Source organism: Corvus kubaryi, unplaced genomic scaffold (assembly GCF_017639235.1).
Source record: "Corvus kubaryi isolate FWS band 111438036 unplaced genomic scaffold, C.kubaryi_AGA036_p1.0 37357, whole genome shotgun sequence".
Taxonomy (NCBI): domain Eukaryota; kingdom Metazoa; phylum Chordata; class Aves; order Passeriformes; family Corvidae; genus Corvus; species Corvus kubaryi.
This window is the reverse complement of record NW_024581117.1, coordinates 1,855,061-1,874,218: the sequence shown is the minus strand read 5'-3', so window position 1 is coordinate 1,874,218 and position 19,158 is coordinate 1,855,061.

The window sequence follows — 19,158 nt, the reverse complement described above, 5'->3', positions numbered from 1 at the left end:
CAGGCATCATTGTGATCATGTTGCATATTTACTACAACTCCAACAAAGTCAAAATTAAAAAGCATGGAGTGTTTTTTGAAATAAACAAGCTGAAATAAGATACTTTACTTTTGTAAAGCTTTTACCAATCAATTCCTGGAGCAAAAGAGTCACTTTTTCTGTTTAAAAATCATCCATAAATATCTCTTTAGCGAAAACCACTTAAACTCTTCTCTTTCTCTGCAGAGAAAAATGATGAAAAGGTCTTATTTTTCCTGCGTGGTTTTATTTGTCACTATAAAATTGGGATAAGAGCAGAATTCAGGAAGCTTTCCTTTCTTCAGACTCTGTCTTGGTCAGTTTAAACAGCCCTTTTTCTGTAAATTGGTGTCTACTACACTACTTCTCTTATTTATCTCCTACAAAGCTTAGAGTATGCATAATGTACATGTGTAATAGTGTCATCTGCTGGTTTAACAAGATTTAATGGGAAAGGAAAGGCATACTTTATTACCTCAGCCTCAAGGCCATTCTAATACTAGGCAATTTTTCTTTTAACAGCCAAGATACTATTGCTTATGAAATATTTCTTTCACAGCCAAGACGCTATAACTTGTAAGTGTTATGTGGCACACAGTTGTTCAGTCGGCCAGAAGCTCACAGTTTGTTCACACTTAGGAGGTTGTTGCTCTGATGTCAAGAGAAGAAATTTCTGTATTACATTTTGCTTGGATGATTAACCTGAACAATACAAAAGTAGTTTGAGATTCCCTGTGAAATTGCTGTATTTAACTGTTATTGGCTGAATAATACAAAAGTAGTTTGCGATTTGCCATGAAATGACTGTATTTAACTGTTGTTGGCTATTGTCTGTTGCATATACAGCAAAAGAGGAATTTTATTCTGCTCCTTTGTTCACAGTATATTTCATGGAGCGCAGAGCTTTTCTTTATTATCTGTGAGCATATGTATTCTTCCACAAAAAGATGTAGATTTCTCTAGCTTTCTTGGCTTGTACAGACCATTCCAAGCACAGTCACCCAAGTGGTCTGGAATTTATCTAGAAACATTCAGAATGATATTTTTCCAGTTGTCTAAAATCTCATCTTATGCAAAGCTGTTAAAGAGTGAGTTTGAAGACAAAATTTTGGTCAGGAGTTGTAATTTATGCCAAGGTCAAATTATTATCATGTTCTGTGTACAGTTCCATCCCATTCAATAGTCCCTTGCTCTCTGTCCTGTCTGTAGTTCTTACTTAGAGTACAAATCCCTGTTTTGCTGATTTGACTTTGAAATTTCCACTTCTACTTCAATACTTATCAACCCAAATGTCATATTTTTTTAAATGAACTAAATCTAGTCCCTAAATTTATTTTCTGCTTTCAATTTTATAGTATTAATTAGCAACTGTTATTTATAAAAATTGTGAAGAGATTATTTTGAAAGGCCTTGGAAAATGTAATAAGGTTTAAGGTTTTATTGAAGTTCAAAATTAAGTTTTGCCAATGAAATTTCTGCATAAATTATTCATAGAAGACTATAATGCATGAATAATTCAAGTGGCATCTTTAATTAGATGCTAAAAAGCCCTTCTGCAGCAGGCTATCATTGCTTTATCGATTTAGAAGCAAATCGAGTTTGAAAAACAAAGAACTTCTGCTCTAAGTCAAATTAGCAGGCAATTATTAAATCACTTGTTGCAATTGAACTGCTTTCAATATTTTTTATATCCGCAAACATACAGTGCATTATGATGTATAGTGCTTATGAAATGCCAATGAAATGGAGTCCAAACAATGAGATTTTTAATGAAAATACAGTGCTATGTATAAGTTGTTACTAGCATTGGAAAATGAGCCATGAATAATAGGCTTTTGAGGTCTAATAATAGTGGATAATGGAACACTGTATATCAGAACAAAATAGCCATTGCTTGTTTCTATTAATATATATCTTTAAGTTCTCAGAAAAATTATCCACTTTCTTCGCATTTTGCTCCTCATGCCAGGCCTTAGAACCAATTTAATATCACTGTTAAATCTTTCATAGGAAAAGTAGGAATGGAAAAGTGCTTCAAAGTTCTTCTACAAAAACACCCTGCTCATGAAACATTCGGCCTGTTATGGCAGATAATTGTCTGATACTTTCCTATTCCCTTTAATATTAAGTATTGTTTTATCTTTTTAGAGACTATGTCCCAGATTGCAATAACTTACTACAAAGTTCTACCTAACATCAAGGTTGCTTCTTCCCAACAAATTCAAACATGCTACCACTTTCTGGTGGGCTAAGAAAAAAGCAGTATTTATTTCCTTAAGGTTTGGGTTTTTGTTTGGTTTCATTTGTTTGGTTGGTTTGTTTTGGTTTTGTTTTTAGGAGTGTGTGCATTTTGTTTATTGCTAGTGTTTAATAAAAACTACTATATCTTAAACTGAAATTATTAAGTTTTCATTTGCTTTCCCTGCAGTAATTCTACTTTATAAGTGGAATTACTGTGCTCATGTGCAGGAGAGAATGGTTGTCCACTGGGGCTGCAGTTTAGTCCATGAGCCACTAAATGCAAACATTGGAGATGTACCTGGCTTGTTTTCCTTTTTTATTTTTGGCTATTCTAAAGGAATGTATATTCTTGCCTAGTTACATTTTCTATTTAGTGCATGCTCCAGTTATTGCCTGGGTTTTTTGTTTGTTTTTTTGTTGTTGTTGTTTGTTTGTTTTTTGTTTGTTTTTGTTTTTGTTTAAATAGTAGCAGGGAACATATTGCACAGTGGCACACAGATGTATGAAAAAATCTTTCCTTATGAACAATCATACTATTATGGTATGTTTGTTGAAAAAATGATCAAATCAAAAAATGAAAATGTTTTCTGTTTATTTCTGTATGAATAACTCAGGATGAAAAAAGCTAGGAAATTCCACAAAACCAGCTTCTCCAGAGACGATATGTTCAAATTCTTTCCAGTATTTGAGAACTACTCTTCCAATAGCTATTGTAGTTGTTATTTCATGCTCTTGTTGAAAAGATGGGTACCAGAACAAAAACTTGCATAGTTTATGGAAGTTTTCAATGCAAACTTCTGGGACCATTTTCAATTTGCCACCTGCCACTGAATAGAAGCCTAGCACTGCTAACATTAAGGTCTTGAACTTTCTTTCTACAAAGACAGAGACATTTTAAACAGTACAGTTTGTTCTATGAAATATTCCAGCAGTTTTGTAAAGCATAGTGGAATCCTAAGTCAATAATTTCATAAAAACTGATGCAAAAGTTTCTCATTATATGTCCTCCTCTATGAAGAAGAAGAAATATTATTTGGCTTACAGGTCACAGTCTATGCTGTACTCTAATCAGTGGCTGGTTTTTGGGTTTTTTTTCTCTTCCTTTATGACTCTTAGAAAATTACGTACTTTACTTCAAAAATAAAATCTAATTATACTACTCCTGTATATTTAAATAGCAATACTGTTGATAAAAGCAAGGAAGGAAGTTTAAAGAAAGCAAAAAAGAAAGGAATACAATTGTGCTAGAAACGTGGAAGGAGAGACATTATTATTTAATTGTCTAAGCTGTGATAATTAGATTCCTAAAGAAAGTTTGGTAGGTGCAAGAAGACATTCAGCAAAGTGAGGTTTAACTGCAAGATCTAAAATTCATATAGAGCTCCTATTCAGTTCTGAGTCTAAATATTCCTATGGCTGCCAGGGTACTAGGAAATAAGCATGAAAAAAAAAAGTTGTAGGATATGAAGTTGAGAGAAGTGTGTTTGTAAAGACTACTGAGAAAAAAGGAGAAACCAAAAATAGGCAGCTGTGAAATACACCAAACTTTTCTTGTTCTATGGAAAAGAAATGAAAGTAAAACCCAAAATTCTGCAGAATACGTGACTTCTTACATCCAACTTCTTTTCACAGACGGCTCAGAGAAACACAAACACCAAAATTTTTTTGCTCTCATTCAAGTTTGTTTATGAATCTTGATTTAAGAACTCCTTGGCAAATAGTTCTTTGTTTTGATTGTAGTCTTTCAGCATGGATAACTGCAATAAAGCATTTGTTCCTAGCAGAGATTAATTTCATTCCTTCCCTACTCCAGTCACTGAATCAGAAAATATTTGGTAATAATTTTGCATATCAAGTGCATGTTCTTTCTTTTCCTGCTGCCAGAATTTCTGCAGAGAAATTTTTAAGGAAAAATAAAACCTTATGTTGTTATGAATTTCAAGAAAGTTATTAGTATTTATTTTCTTAAATTGAAGCCCCAAAAATTATACTGTGGAATCTGCACCTCTTTGTCTTTTGATATGTTTATTCTGTGCATTAAGGAAGTGTGGTTTAACACAGGTACTTTTTTTACAGTCTTCTGAACAGTTTTCTTCTAAGACAAGATCCAACTCTTTAGTGTCTGTAAGCCCTTAGCTGGAAAAAATTCCAAAACACTACATAATTATCAATTAAAATAACACAAGTGTTTGACTAGCCATTTTCTGGGTATTGCCTCTTCTTTCAAAGCTGTTGAAGTGCTCTCTTTAATGATATATCTGTAGAGCGTATGAACACAGGATGCACGCATTGATACATTTAAATTAGGAAAAAGAAAATCAATTTCACATCTTCACACTAAGAAGGCTTTATTGCTTTCCCATTGGTCTCCTCTGGTCATCACTTATGTTAATATGAGTTGTATCTCTAAGTAAACACAAATCTAAAATTTAGGTTCTTCCTCATAAGGTCAGAAGGCTTAGAAATTTTAATATATTTATGCAAAGACTAGCAACCAGAAAAGTGGATGATGTATTTAGCAGTAAGATGAGAAATTCCGTATTTTACACCAGAAATTTTAAGCTGCTGAATTTTTGAAGACTATACAAAAAGATCAGGTTGTCAACACAGCTCGAACTTGAACTTGAGAATTCATCCTGGTTTTAGTGTGTATATGTATTTGACTCCATGATTTGTGTAAACTGTATCTTCAAAAGGAAAGACACAAACACATGCCCACAAACCCCTCTTAAATTAGTTGCTATTTAAGGTCTTCTATACTGATTTCAAAATTGTAGATTATTCTCTAGATAATGCTAATAGTTAGATAAGAAGCTGCATGTGTGAGTTTCTGAAACATTTACACAGGTTAAAAAGTTAACTTTTCTTCACAAGGCAAGATATTTGAATGACCTTGCCCATAAAATGGCTTGCCTTGAAGTTTTATTAATTTCTGTGATCAACTTTGCTATCAGAAATATTTCACACTAATGACACACTGTGTATTTATGGCTTCAGCTGTAATTGGTCTTCTGACTTTTAAAAATTATTTGCATCATGCCAACGTGATCCTATTATGCATCTTCTTTATAGTGTATTACAAACAGATGCAAAGTGACCACAAAGTCAGGATATTATTTCCATTTTATAAAACCCTATTAGCATAGATCTCAGAAAAGCTCTTCAGACATTCCAGAGTTTTCTGCCTGGAAGCATCCCATCAAAACACGAAAGGCTTTTCTTTTTGTAGTGCTCAATTCAGGTTAGTTTTGATGTGCTGTGATTTTACTACTACTTGTGATAGCTTTCTCTCCATCCATACTCCAAATGGTTAGTGTGTCTCATAATGACTGGCAATTTTGTGCAGACTTTGCAGATGAAAGCAAACATCTTTGTTTTGGAAGTAGCTGAAATAGTCTTTCAATTATTGCCCTGAACTTGTGGTGTATAGAGGATCATTATTGTCTCACAGCATAGTATAAGAGCCTTAGTGAAGCTGAAAGAAGGACTAAGGAAAATGCAGAATCACTATGTGTGGAGTGCCTAGAAGGTTGAAGAAACAAGATCATGTGGGGCTAATAAAGCACTGGAGAGGGAGACTACACATAATAAACATTGAGCCATGGGGCAACTAAAAAGGATAGCAGATGTTAAGGGAGAAAAATTAAGCCTTCCTGAATATGTGTTAAAAGAAGTCAATTCAATAAACCCAGGTATATCCTTAGGACTCTTTTTGTTGAGATACTGGCAAATGGCTAGTTGTGAGTTAAGGAAGGTTTGCTCTTAAGTAGAAAATTATGTAGGTGTTCACATTATGTACCCTTCTGGGATATAACTGGAATGAGAACCTGTCTGTGGGTATAGATTTAACATACTTTATGAATTCAAATGCTGCTTCTGATTTATTTCCCATTCTTTCCTTAAAATTTAGATCAGGCTGTTTTGACTGGTTCAAGTTACAGATTAATTTTTTATGCATATACCGACATGACCACTTTTAAACAGAGTACTCTGCATCGTATTACCCTAGCTAGTTAGACTTTGTTAAACAGTATATTCAGTCTCTTGACAATAAAGGTTTTCATTACAATGATAAGGTTATTTCTTCTGAATGCTTTTTCCATGCCTTCTGTTTCTTCTTTTTCCTTCTGTCCAGATCTCTGTTCCTTTTCCACCACTTCTAGAGCTCCCAACAGCACTGATTGCAGACAATTTGAATCACCTGTGCAGTAAAGCCACAGTGTGCATTGATTTGGGAAATTCAGGAACAAATCAGCCTATAGGATTGCTGATGTATTGAAGCATGAAGATGAAACAGGATGTAGAAATTTGTAAAAATGATTTAACAACTGTTGTTGAGTCACTTAGGAATTAGATAATAATATATCAACAGGATCAGCAGTAAATTGCAATATTGTGATGATGCAGAAGAAGCAACTGACAGAACTCATAGAAGCCTAAGATTCAACAAGAAATGTAGTAACTTAGTAATATTTACCCAAAGTACCAAATGAGGGATTGTGTTAGGGAGAAACCAGCAGTGCTTCCAAAAAGGCATACAAGCTGCAAGTTCGTGTTAATACTCAGTGCAGAGGCACCAGTAGGTGGAAAGCATAGTGAAGGAAAGGGAAGTACACCAAGGACTAAACTCTTGCCTTAAGGCTCTCACATCAAATTCATCAACTAAGGGTAGTCTGAGAGCTTAAAAATTTTAGAAAAAAACCCCTGAAAGATGTGATTTTGTTAAAATAATAAATAAATATTGAAAAGGTTAGATGAGAAGGAGAAACTGTTGAGTTTTGAGTTTGTCAAATTTATTATTTTTTATTATTTCAATCTGCATAATAGTTTTCCTGAAGAGTTGGTGCTGGGGCCTCAGTTCTTTCACAGGAAATAAGAAATGTCATTTGCCTTGTCTCCATGGTGTTGTAGAGTTCATAGTAAAATCATGCTAACAAAATGCTTTTCTGAGATCCTCTTTAAAAAAGCCACACAAATTATAAAAGTGTATAGGTCTTTGTAGAGATTTAGCAGAGGGCAGTGTCTCATTTCCACCACTTCAGCATGGACAGCTACAGTGGAACTCATTTATTTTGCTCTTGGCTCAGCAGGGATAGAATGAAACTAAAGTACAAGATACTCATCAAATTAATTTCTTATGGCAGTTTAGTGTGTCTTTCAGCCTGTATAATTTGTATTGCTCCTTCAGTATGGGCAATGAGTATTATGTGTAGAGGCATATGTGTTAATTACAGTCAACTTATGTGATATTGTATCTTTTCTGTCATAAATTTAACATTGTGCCCTGGAAGACAAAATGAGTATCTATCTGGGAGATTGTGTTACCATTCTACTTCTGAAGTTTTTTGTTGTTTTTTTTTTTTTTTTATCCTGGTGATTCTGTAATCAGAAAGGGTCCAAGCTTATAGAAGGAGAACACAATGTGGCTTCCATGTGTGTTATCTGCTGTCTTGATGAGTAAAAACCAAAGACGGAAAAAATAAGGGTAAAAACTACATCTTCAGGAAAAAAACCCACCACACTGGCTTAATTTCTCCTTTTTCTTTGTTTCTGTTTTGCCCCCGAAAAACCTCCAAACTACTTTTGATAATGTCCCAGTCACTGTACAAGAGGCATTTTGCCATTAACAAATTTCAGGCTGTGGCTTTCAATTTTCAGTCTGTTCACTGGGATTTCATTGCTTCATTCTGTCTTCAAATGCCCTGTAACACATTTATTTTTTTCCCTTGCTATTGCGCTGTGTTTCTCATGGAAAGAAAATCCTTTAAAGTCCCCAACTTTCTCACTCTGTGGCCCTCTGACATTAGCCATTTTATTGAAACCAAAATTATTCTTAGACACTTATCTTTCTAATCAGTTCTGATCAAAAAGCAAGCTACCCTGGCTTAATTAATAGCAGCCATGACCGCCTGAGTAAAATTACAAATCTAGGGACACTGTATACTAATTTTAGGAAGCAAATGACAGGGTGCAAAAGACCATTTTATTTCTTAATACATTCTTATGCTTTATTTTTTTTTATCAGATTTCCAGTTTGGGTTAGAGTCAAAAATTTTTGTTGTAATTTACTTTAGAACTGAAACCAGCTAAGATAATATTTCACTAAAGAAAACCCAAGGGATGACCAATTCCATCTCTTAACAATTTGATAATTCTGCAACATGAGCACAGAGGGCACCATGACACCTTAGGAAAGCTGTTCCCAAGAGAAGTCCAAATTACTTCTTTGGAGCTTTTTTATGGGCCTAAATACCTTACAGTAACTTTTTATATAAATGTGATAGGGCCTCGCAGGTAGAAGCCCTCTATTCTTTCTTGAATTTACTTCCAGAAGTAATCACTGATAATATATTTCACAGCTTAATTTTTAAAAGAAGAATGTCTGAGTAATTTTCCTTGTAAGAGGCTTTGTGTCTTTTCCTTCTACCTTTCCACTACAAAATGATTATTCATTTTATCTACTGTTTACTTGTTAGTGCAAAATAATGATTCGTGGACATTTGAATATAAAATTGGATTTTAATGTATCTCAATTTAAAAAAGAGGCTATTTTCTTTAAACATGATCTTGTCTCACAGGCATTTCTTTTTGATTAACTTATTCTTCACATAGATAATGTAGACAAGAAAACCCTACTGTTTTTCTGAGGTCACTGCTATCATTTATTTCTGTTTCAAAATGGCAATAAGTATCAACATATCAAAGGTGTCTTTCATAATCAATAGTATGTACCAGTATTTTTCTTCTAAATAATTCACTTGCTTTATATTCTGTCTATAAATATAAAAAAAATAAAAATCAAGTTATATCCCTGGGACACAGACAGTACTTATTTCCCCTGGGGTGAGGAAAAGGACTGGATAGTGGGAACTATGTAAAATGAGACAAGTATTGAAAATGAAGAGAGATGCAGGTGAGTTCTATGGAAAATCAGGGATATAGCTTGGTAATCATGACATGTAATACCTGAGGTGAATAGCTCTGGAAAATACTTCTCAAAACACAGATGTGAGAGAAAGTCTCAAGACTAAAATTTAAATGGATTCAGGGTGAGCCATGCCAAGGGAGTGATAAGATTGTGCAAGGTTTAAAATGGCTGAGATTTTTAGTTCCTTAATCTGTAAACTGTCTGAGAAACAAGAGGCAAAAAAGTGATTCAAGAAGACTGTTTATCCAGTCCTGAAACATCAAATGCTTGGCCCAGATTGACATACTTGCATCCATACAGCAGAACTGCAGCTTTCATTTAAAAGAGAAAACTCCTAAACAATTTGTCTTCTCTAAGTTGGAACCAATTAAAAATTAATAGAATGTCACCCCTATCAGTCTTTAGCTATCATAAGCTAATGACTCTGAAACAAACTTCCTTTCTTTTCATAAATTTATTTAAATATTTATCCTGAAATTTACCAATAGTATTTTATTTTCAGTGTAAGACACATAAATGACAACTGTTCTGAAATGTTTTGGTCAGAACAGGTAGAAACATGTAGTTCTTCCTGAACTGGCATCTAAAATAATTATTTCAATAGAAACATGAATTTTTTGCTACTCCCATCTGAACAGTAATGTTACTCCTTTATAAAGGAGGGAAAAGAACAACAAAACTTACTCCATTTGAATGGCAAATTTGAATTAGGAGATTCTTTGATCTAAGTTTTTATCTTCCTTATCTATAAACTGGTCCTATATATCCTTCTCCTTCCCCCAGAAGCTCCCTAAGAAAATAGAAAACAAATAAAATATATTCATATGATGAATGTTTAAAACATTGTAATTATTATCAATGAAAAGTTACTAAAAATTGTTAATGCAAGGCGTTTACTACAGCTTGAAGAGTATGTGTTATCCCCTACAGCATAAGGGCAAACAATAATCAATGAAATAAAATCAGGTACATAATATGTGCTCATTAAGTGAGTACATATTAACCCAAATACCAATGAATCAGTGACTAACAAATAAGGTGATCGTTAAATTTATAGCTTGTATGCTAGCATGTACACAGTGTCTCCAAATTAAAAATGCATCCTCATATCTTCTAATTTTTCAGTTTTCATTTCTAGTATTTGCCATATAATTAAGCTTGTGCTCTATGGTACTAATACTTAATATTATTTATATGTTTTGTATTTATATGTTTAGATTTCTAAGTTTCAATCCACCTTACTTTTGAAAGTTCCTGTTAGTTACATTTGGTTTGGGACAGTCATATTGATGCCATGAACATTTTTTGCCTTTTCTTTTATACCCCTATTATACCTTTTTTTACAACTTCTGTATTCTTAGTGCTTTTTGCCTACATTCTTGGACTTGTTTGTCAAGCTGAGAGACTAAACATTTTAGAAGCTTTGTAGCTAGGGATCAGTGTGCCCCAGACCCCAAGGTCCTCTCCAGAACACATTCTATAAACTAAGACAGAACCATCCAGGGGAAGGCTCCTTGGGGAGGGGGGCTCACTCAAGCCTCTCATTGGGGAATTTTGATAGATATGCTAATTAGTAAGACCTATAATGTTATACCCAATCTTTTGGGGGGGGACATTTGGGCGGGGTGCATTTCAATGCATATGACCTGGACGTGTGCACCTAAGGATCCTTAAAATAAATACCAAGGTAAAATCCCTTTTCCCCTTCTAACCATGTTTGACTCTTGATTTTAAGACCAGGAAAAGGCATCAATATTGAGTAACACTTTTTCCCCCATTTCAAGAGGATAAAGAATGTTATGTCCTGTAACTCATTTTGAATGGTTCTATTCTTTTACAAGACTCAAGCACAGTGCAGCAAATGTTCTTCCAAAAAAAACATTGAAATAATGCTGTGTAAGGGCAAATTTTTTTCACTTCAGCTGTAGTACAATTATTTATACTTGTATACCTGCATAAAGTAACACTTCAGAATATCCTGTGATATATTAATGGTCTCTTCACACTGACTGTTATGATGCCAGACATCCCTGGGCAATGGGAAGGAACACATGGATGGAGGGCAGATCAGATCTGCCACACCCTTCAGCTCTTTTTGGTGACTGTTGATCTTAGAGTAGAAAAATACTGGGCTGAGCACATATACACCTCCCATGTAATTAGGCAGTCATTGTGAAGCTACTACTTTTCCGCTCATGGAACAACTTGTTGTGATAACACAGTTCCCACATTGTTAACTTGTACATGAGATTAATTTATCCTGAAGATATGGGGGAGGTCTGAATCTCCCTGAATTTACGGGAGTAAAAGGGGTTGTGGCTTTTCACACAATTGGTGGTGTTCAAGAGAATATCATAACTCCCTCACTGTGGGCTCTCTGGGTGTATGAGGTCATTGAACAATTTCAAATTATGATCAACCTATCTTTACAAAAGGATATTCATGCTGCAGTCAGAACCTTTAAACTAGTCAAAGTGATTTTTACCATGGATATAGAAAGTTACTTAACTATGATGGTTTTTTGCATTGAAAAATAATCCCCTCAGAGATTTCAAGTCACTGGCTCCTTTTTTGTTGTTTTTCTGAAAGCAAATTACCACTTTCATATAAAGTTAAACCAAAAGAAGCCCTACCCAGTATTTACTTTAGCAATGCCTCAGGGGAACTTATATAGGCTGTGAGTGCTCTTTTCCATTTCTGTGGGAAGGTGGGGAAATTATTTACATACATAAGACTTTGTGACTGAGGAATGCTTTTTTTTAAATACTAATTGATTGTGAAGACAAGCTTAGTAGCTCCACAACTGCCAAGTTTATAACCATATAATATCATATATTAGTACATGGTAAAATCTGTCAGAGAGGAAAAGCTTAGTGTGAAAATTAATATGATAAAATTTATCCGTTGCTTAGTTGTAATCTTTTGTAAGCATTAAAATATAATATGAAGTGGGTTCTATCTTTGAACTGATAAAGCAATATTTATTTTGTAAAAAAATGTATCTCTTTCCTACTAAAAAATAACAAAAACTGGTTTTGCATCATATTCCTATTTCTCATGCTTTATTTATTCAGTGTAGAGTATAGCTTTTCTTCAATGGTGTGACCAAGAAATAGTATTATGAAATGTCATGATCCAGCCCATTAAAATAGCTGTTCCTTAGCTATAGGCAACAAGAAGTTTTTCAGTAATTGAAGTATTATTACTGAATTGCATTATTTTTTTAGGGGAGGTTAATTATTATTTCCAATTTTCATTTTATTATTTTCTGTAATATTGAACTTGAAATGCAAAGATACATACACAATCAAGAAATCAAGGACACCTTTGAGACAATAAATTTTATCTCTGAATCTGTCCCTTTATTTCTTAATATTATACTTTTTGCCTTTTCTTACTTCAGTAACACATTTTCTGAAAGGAGTGAAAATGAAACATAAGTGTCTGAAAGTGGCACTAGTGCACCTTGAAAATAATATGAGCCATAATGCCGTTGAAGAATTCAGAAGACTGAAAAATGCTACAGTATTTGGGTTAGCATTTCCAAACACACGTATTGTATCTAGGCTGTATTTAAACTATCTTTTATTATCTTCATCCTCATCTCTATTTACTGGGTATTTTTTCAATTGGTTTTAGCAGATTGGATTCTGGATGAATCAATCTTGTTTTATTATATAAGTATAGTATTTAATATTCTCATGCTTTGAAACAACGCTTTTGAAATTACAGATCAGGATTCATTCAAAGGAACAATTTAAACAGGTAGATTTTAATGAAGTTTTAGCATCTCATATCTGCTGAAAAATATTTTAATTCATCATAACTAAAATTCCTACTAAATATTAAATTCAGACCTACAAATTTTATTATTGAACAAATCTTTATTGTTGTTACTCTTCCTTCAATTACTCCATGTCAAGTTTGCCTGTGTTTTCTGTTGTTGAATTTTTTTAGGACTAGCAAGAACTTCCATTGCTCATGAAAGGAATAATTCTCTAAATTAGTTTTTGTAGGTTTTGAGTCATTGCTCGCTCTTAAAGCCTACTGTCTAAACTCCACACCACGGCACTGTTACAAAACATGTCTTGTTCTTTCATGTCCTGTGTCCAATGCATCTTTACTTTTTTTGCAGTTGCTACAGTCCCTTTGAAGATATAGCAGTTAACTTTTCCTCTGCCCATTTTCATGTAGTTAGAGATACAGGAAAAAACAAGACCTGAGAAGAAACTGCACTCTGCTGATTTCTGATGAGCAAAATTCATCTATGGAAAGTCAGCTCTGGGTTGAAGATGAAAGTCTCTCATCCATACTAAACTTTATCTTCTATTTGTACTCTGCTTTCTGTATGTGTATGGCATTCCTTTTGCAACAGAGCAATGAAAATTTCAGGATCTTAAATAGCCAAAAGTAGATGGTCATCAGTGCAGTACCATAAATATGGCAGCAAATAACCTTCAGTCAGAAGAACAGAGATTAGGAGACTGTGGTGTGTTGACTTTGGCAGGATGCCAGGTGCTCACCAAACTGCTTTATTTCTCCTCCTTATCAGCAAGAGCAGTGAGACAAAATATCATGAAAGGTTCTTGACCTGAGATAGGGACAGGGAGGGACTGCTCACTAATTACTAACATGGACAAAACAGACTCAATTCAGAAATTCATAAGAGAGTAGAATAATGAAAATTAAGGACAAATCTAAAAACTTGTTTCCATCCTTCCGTCTTCTCAGGTTCAAGTTGAGTCTGATTTTTCTATCTCCTCCTCTTGATCAGCATAGGGGGATAGGAACTGGGGGTTGTGCTCTGTTTATAACACCTTGTCACTGCCACTCCTTCCTCCTCATGCTCTTCCCCTGCTCCACCATGGGGTCCTACCACAGACACAGTTCGGAAGACAGTTCTCCACAAACTTCTCCAGTGTGGATCCTTCTCACAGGCTGTATTTCTTCATGAACTTTTCCAGTGTGTGTTTCTTCCATGGGACACAGTTCTTCAGGAACAAACTGCTCCAACATAGGTCCACTCTGGATATCTGCTCCTCTGTAGACCTCCATGGATTGCAGGGGTATAGTCAGCCTCACTGTGGTCTTTACCAGGGACTGCAGAGGAATTTTAGCTCTGGTGCCTGCAACTTGGTCTGTGTTGGAGTCTGCTGAAACATGCTGTATCAGACACAGCAGAAGCTTTTGGCAGCTTCTCACAGAACCCACCCCCATAGTACCCTCAATACTAATACTTTGCCACATGAACTCAATATAGAGAAACAAGGCAAAGTAAGGCTGCTGGGGACAGTCTCTGGTGGACAAAACACAGGGGTGTGTGGAACAGCTGAAATGAGCAGATGCTTCATTTTGTAGGGAATGGTCATCGCTTTTTTCAAGGTCAACAAATTTTTTAGGACAATATCCACTTTTGAACTCAGAAACTCACACTTCTTTTCCTGGATAACACTGGCAGAAACTGCATCAAAAATGTATCTCTGTGGCCAGCACTGAATAGCAATACAGTTTGCCCCAGGTTTACACATTAAACCTTTTTTTAAAATACACATGACCATAAAAATCCAACACAAAATAAACAAATAAAATACACACAATTTTAAAACTACTATAAAGCTTGCAAATTATTTATGAGATGACTTACTTAAATCCTTTTCTTCCTTTTTTTTGTATGACTGTATGATTCACTGGCCTTTAAGCATTTAATTAACTCTCTAAGGGCTTTAATATTTGAATGGTCTCTCTCATTAAATATTTAACACAACAAAGTTTATCTTTTTATGTTCTGATTCATTACTGTATTTTCTTAATTATTTTAAGTGTAAGGTTAAAATAAAGGTAAGACATCTACATAATAACAAATCTGACATCTAAAGAAATGTTTTTGTTACTCCTGAAGATATTGTTCATGGATTTTGAATTACAGCTGTCCTGTGCCTTAATAATTTTTGTATTTACTGCCCTGTGAATACCTAGTAAAATTACAGGATCATAAGTTAAGCATAACATAATTTTTAGATGATCATCTTCATAGGTGTCATAATGCTTTATAAATTCAATTAGAACTGATAGTTCGATAACTAAAATTGAGACACAAATATTAAATATGTAATGAATATTCAAATGAAAATACAATTTCCAAGGTGTTTAACTAATATAGCATATAAGAAGAAAATTCTCTGCTGATAAGCACTTCACTTGTACATAGAGTTAGGTTACAGTCCAATTATATTATATATAAAATAGTTACAATAGGGCTTCAAATTATTTGTAGGCATTAAAATGGTACTTTCAATGCAAAAATTTAACTAATGGTCTTGGTTCACACCTAACTAACTATGTAACAGGAAATGCAACAAGGAACAGCTTGCATTCTCAGCACAGAGGAACTAAAGCCAAAATAAAAATTCTCTCTTGTCCCTAAAAATACTGATTTCTCAGAACCAGTACTGGATACAGCAATCCTAGGAAGCTTGTGTAGGCTCTGGTTGTGCTGTAGCAATACACTGGATTGAGAACATCTAGCTTTAGAGCTGTCGTTCTCAATTTTTTATTCTCAAGCACTAAAATGAAGAGAAAATGCCATTTTTCTAAACCAGCTATGGTAAAGTGTTGTTCTTAACCACATTTTAGAGTAGCTGGAGATATAACAAACCTTCTCTGCTCATGACAAAACTTACTTTTGAAGAAAGTACATTCCAATGAAAGTGAAAGTCAGAATTACCAAAAAAAAAAGAAAAAAGAAAAAAGAAAAGTAAATCCCATAAAATATGGAAAGCATAAAAGAAGACAATTTTTTGAATAACTAAAGTTATTTTTAAAGAGAAATACTTTTAGGCTGAAAGCTACACTTAGGAATTTTTAAAAAATGGTTTTCCTTAGCTATTAAGTGGGTAATTTCAGTGTCAGTTATTGTTTTCCAAAACTACTTCATTTAACTTTTAAGTATTTAATTTTGATCTAGAAGTCGTATCAGTTAGAGAGAAAAAATGATTTGTGTGGTGATCATGAGTAGATGACAATTGTACATGGAGAATTTAGGGATCCACAATACACTTTTATCAAATATTCCCTGGCCAGGGCTGTGCTGCACGGTGCTATGGATCCAGTGTGGCCCTCAGGCTGTGTTGTGCTGCACAGTTCCCATGGCTGCAAGATAACTTCAGCCACCTTACTGCTATAGGCAGCTCTCACTCCGTACCTCCAGGGATCATGCCACTGGTGTGACTTTGTCTTTATCGAAAAGAGCAACAAGAAGTTATTGTAACATATTTCTCTTTAACTGTAGAAATGATGAATAGAGTTTTTCCTTTGTAAATAAAGTCTTATAATAGCTCGGATGACCAAAAGAGGAAAAGCTGCTATGGATCCCTATCTGCATGGCACGCTGCACATGGGTCAAGAGTCTGATGTTACAATGCTCAGGGCTCCTAGCATCTAAAGGTATTAATATCACCTGTGCTATTCTCTTAAGGTTTTAGCAGTAATGAAAAGCATTTAAAATCATAACTTACAAGTCTACATGCCTGTCTTGCCAGGACCATAATGAACCATCTCCTCCCAGTGCAAGATAAACCCCTAGATCAAATTAATTTAATTTTTTAATACTGTGACTAAAAGTCATATAAATTCATATCTAAAAATTCATTCTCAATTTCAGCTGCCTCTACAGGTATAATTTTCATGTCTTGGGATCATATTTATCCCATTTGTATTGTCGTCCTACTGGGGTGTCAGTTAAGTCATGTCCTTCCTCCCTATTTCTCTTGTGATTCTTTAGAGTGAAAAATTACAGTAATTTTAATTTACAAGTAACCCTAAGATGTAGGGTTACTTCATAAGAGCATGTGCAACAAAAAGCCTATACACTTTACTTTTGCTTAGCAACTGAAATTGCACGACCCTTTTGTTCCAACTTTTCTCGGATTCTTGAACCTGTTATTGTTAAAGTCAGTCTATGAAGGTCTTCAGCAGAACCTATCAGCCAGAGTGTGTGCTCTGTAGAGGAACTAAAGACTTAATTTCCACTGCAATGATGACATTTGATCTTTCATGTATCTACTATTCCTCTCACCTGTGCTGTATAAATTCTGGAAAACATGAGACAATGTCTGTCTTGAGTCACACATTTTTCCAACATAAACATTTTCAGTCTTCTTTTTTTTCCCTAATGATGACCAGTCATCAAGTCCATTCACTTTTCTTTCCAGAACAAAAACCAGTTTTTTTATGAACAAAAATCATAAACATGTATATAATACAATGTACATAACTGTTCAATACCAGAGGCTTAGTGCTCAGGTAGTTTATGGCTTAGTAGAGGAAATAAAGACACTTACAAGGTGTAAGGAAGGAAATGGACTAATCATTATTTACTTTTACATTAGGCAGCAATTTACCCAGCGCTTTTAATATTGCTTGATTTCAGCTGTGTTATGGGTTGTAGTGTGTCTTGCTACAGGCAATAACTTTCTTTTCAGATGAGGTGTCATATGTACATTAAGTCAGCACTGTATTAGCATAACATGTTAGTGTAGAAAAGAATGTGTCATTGGCATGTACTGCTTGAACTGTTTTATTAAAAAAATTTAGCTACAGCAATTTATGATCTCAAAATGGTCATCATAATTCATATTCAAATAGTAGCAATGCTTTTAACTTTTCCAACCTGCATTCACTTTCAGAAATTCCTGACCAGAGTTTTGAGAGTTTCCTGTGTACTCTGATTTCATCCAAATAGGATCATTAACTGGTGATGTATTTATTTTCAGGTTTTGAAATTAGCCTTGTTTTAAAGAATAATTTCAGAAAAAAACAATATCACATATAAACCTTTCTAAGTACATATGTTCTCCATTATGTGTTTATTTATTTATTTATTTATTTACTAGTGAAAGTGAAACTTCAGATCACTCATGAGTTTCCTTAGGTACTTTTAATGGTTATGGTTATATTTTTAGAAAGGCAGTCTTTTCAGTCTTTTTAGAATTTTTTAAAAAATCGTTAAGTTGGAAAAGAATTCCAAAATCACTGAGTCCAACCCTTGACCAAACACCACTATATCAACTAAACCATAGCACTAAATATGACATCCAGTTACTCCTAGAACACTTCCAGGGAATGTGACTCCACCACCTCCCTGGGCAGCCTGTTCCAATGCCTGAATATCTTTTTGCTGAAGAAATTCTTCCTGTTATCCAACCTGAACTTCCCCTGGCACAGCTTGAGACTATGTCCTCTTGTCCTGTCACTGATTGCCTGGGAAAAGAGGCTGATCTCCACCAGGTGACACTGTCGTTTCAGACAGTCATAGGGAGTGATAAGGTCTCCCCTGAGTCTCCTCCAGGCTCAAGAGCTCTAGCTCCCTCGGCCACATTTTATATGACTTACTCTTGTCTCTAATATCCCAGAAGTAATTAGGGTTTGTGAAAGGACTTAATCGGGTACACTGGAATCAATCTCTACACTAAACAAAAGCTGTGTTAACATCTTTTCTTACCGTGCTATAATTTGAGTACTAGAACAGGACGCGGTACAGAAGAAATATCCACTCTTCGAAAGAATTAGTTTTTCTCCTTCAGGTGAGATAGGTGTGGTAAAATGATAACTGTCTGCACATTGAGAGTGGAGAGCCAGGGCATTGATTATCTGCTGATGCAGGTCCAACACCTGCAGTCTGCATACACAGAGAGAACAGTTCTCAGCTATTCTTTGGCGAGTTGAAAGAAGTAGAGTTGAACTGTTAGCAGCAATTGAGCAACAAAAGGAGTAATAACAGGCCTGTTTGAAGCATGTTGGGAAAATGGTGTAATGTTGATCTTCCTCAATATTGCAAGTGGTGGTGAGACCTTCTTTTATGTTTATAGGCTAATGATATTACATAAAAATATGATGAACTTAAGAAACTGCCACCACAGCAGAGTCATCCTTAACTGTGGCAGTTACAATAATTCTGATTGTGGTAGGTTGGC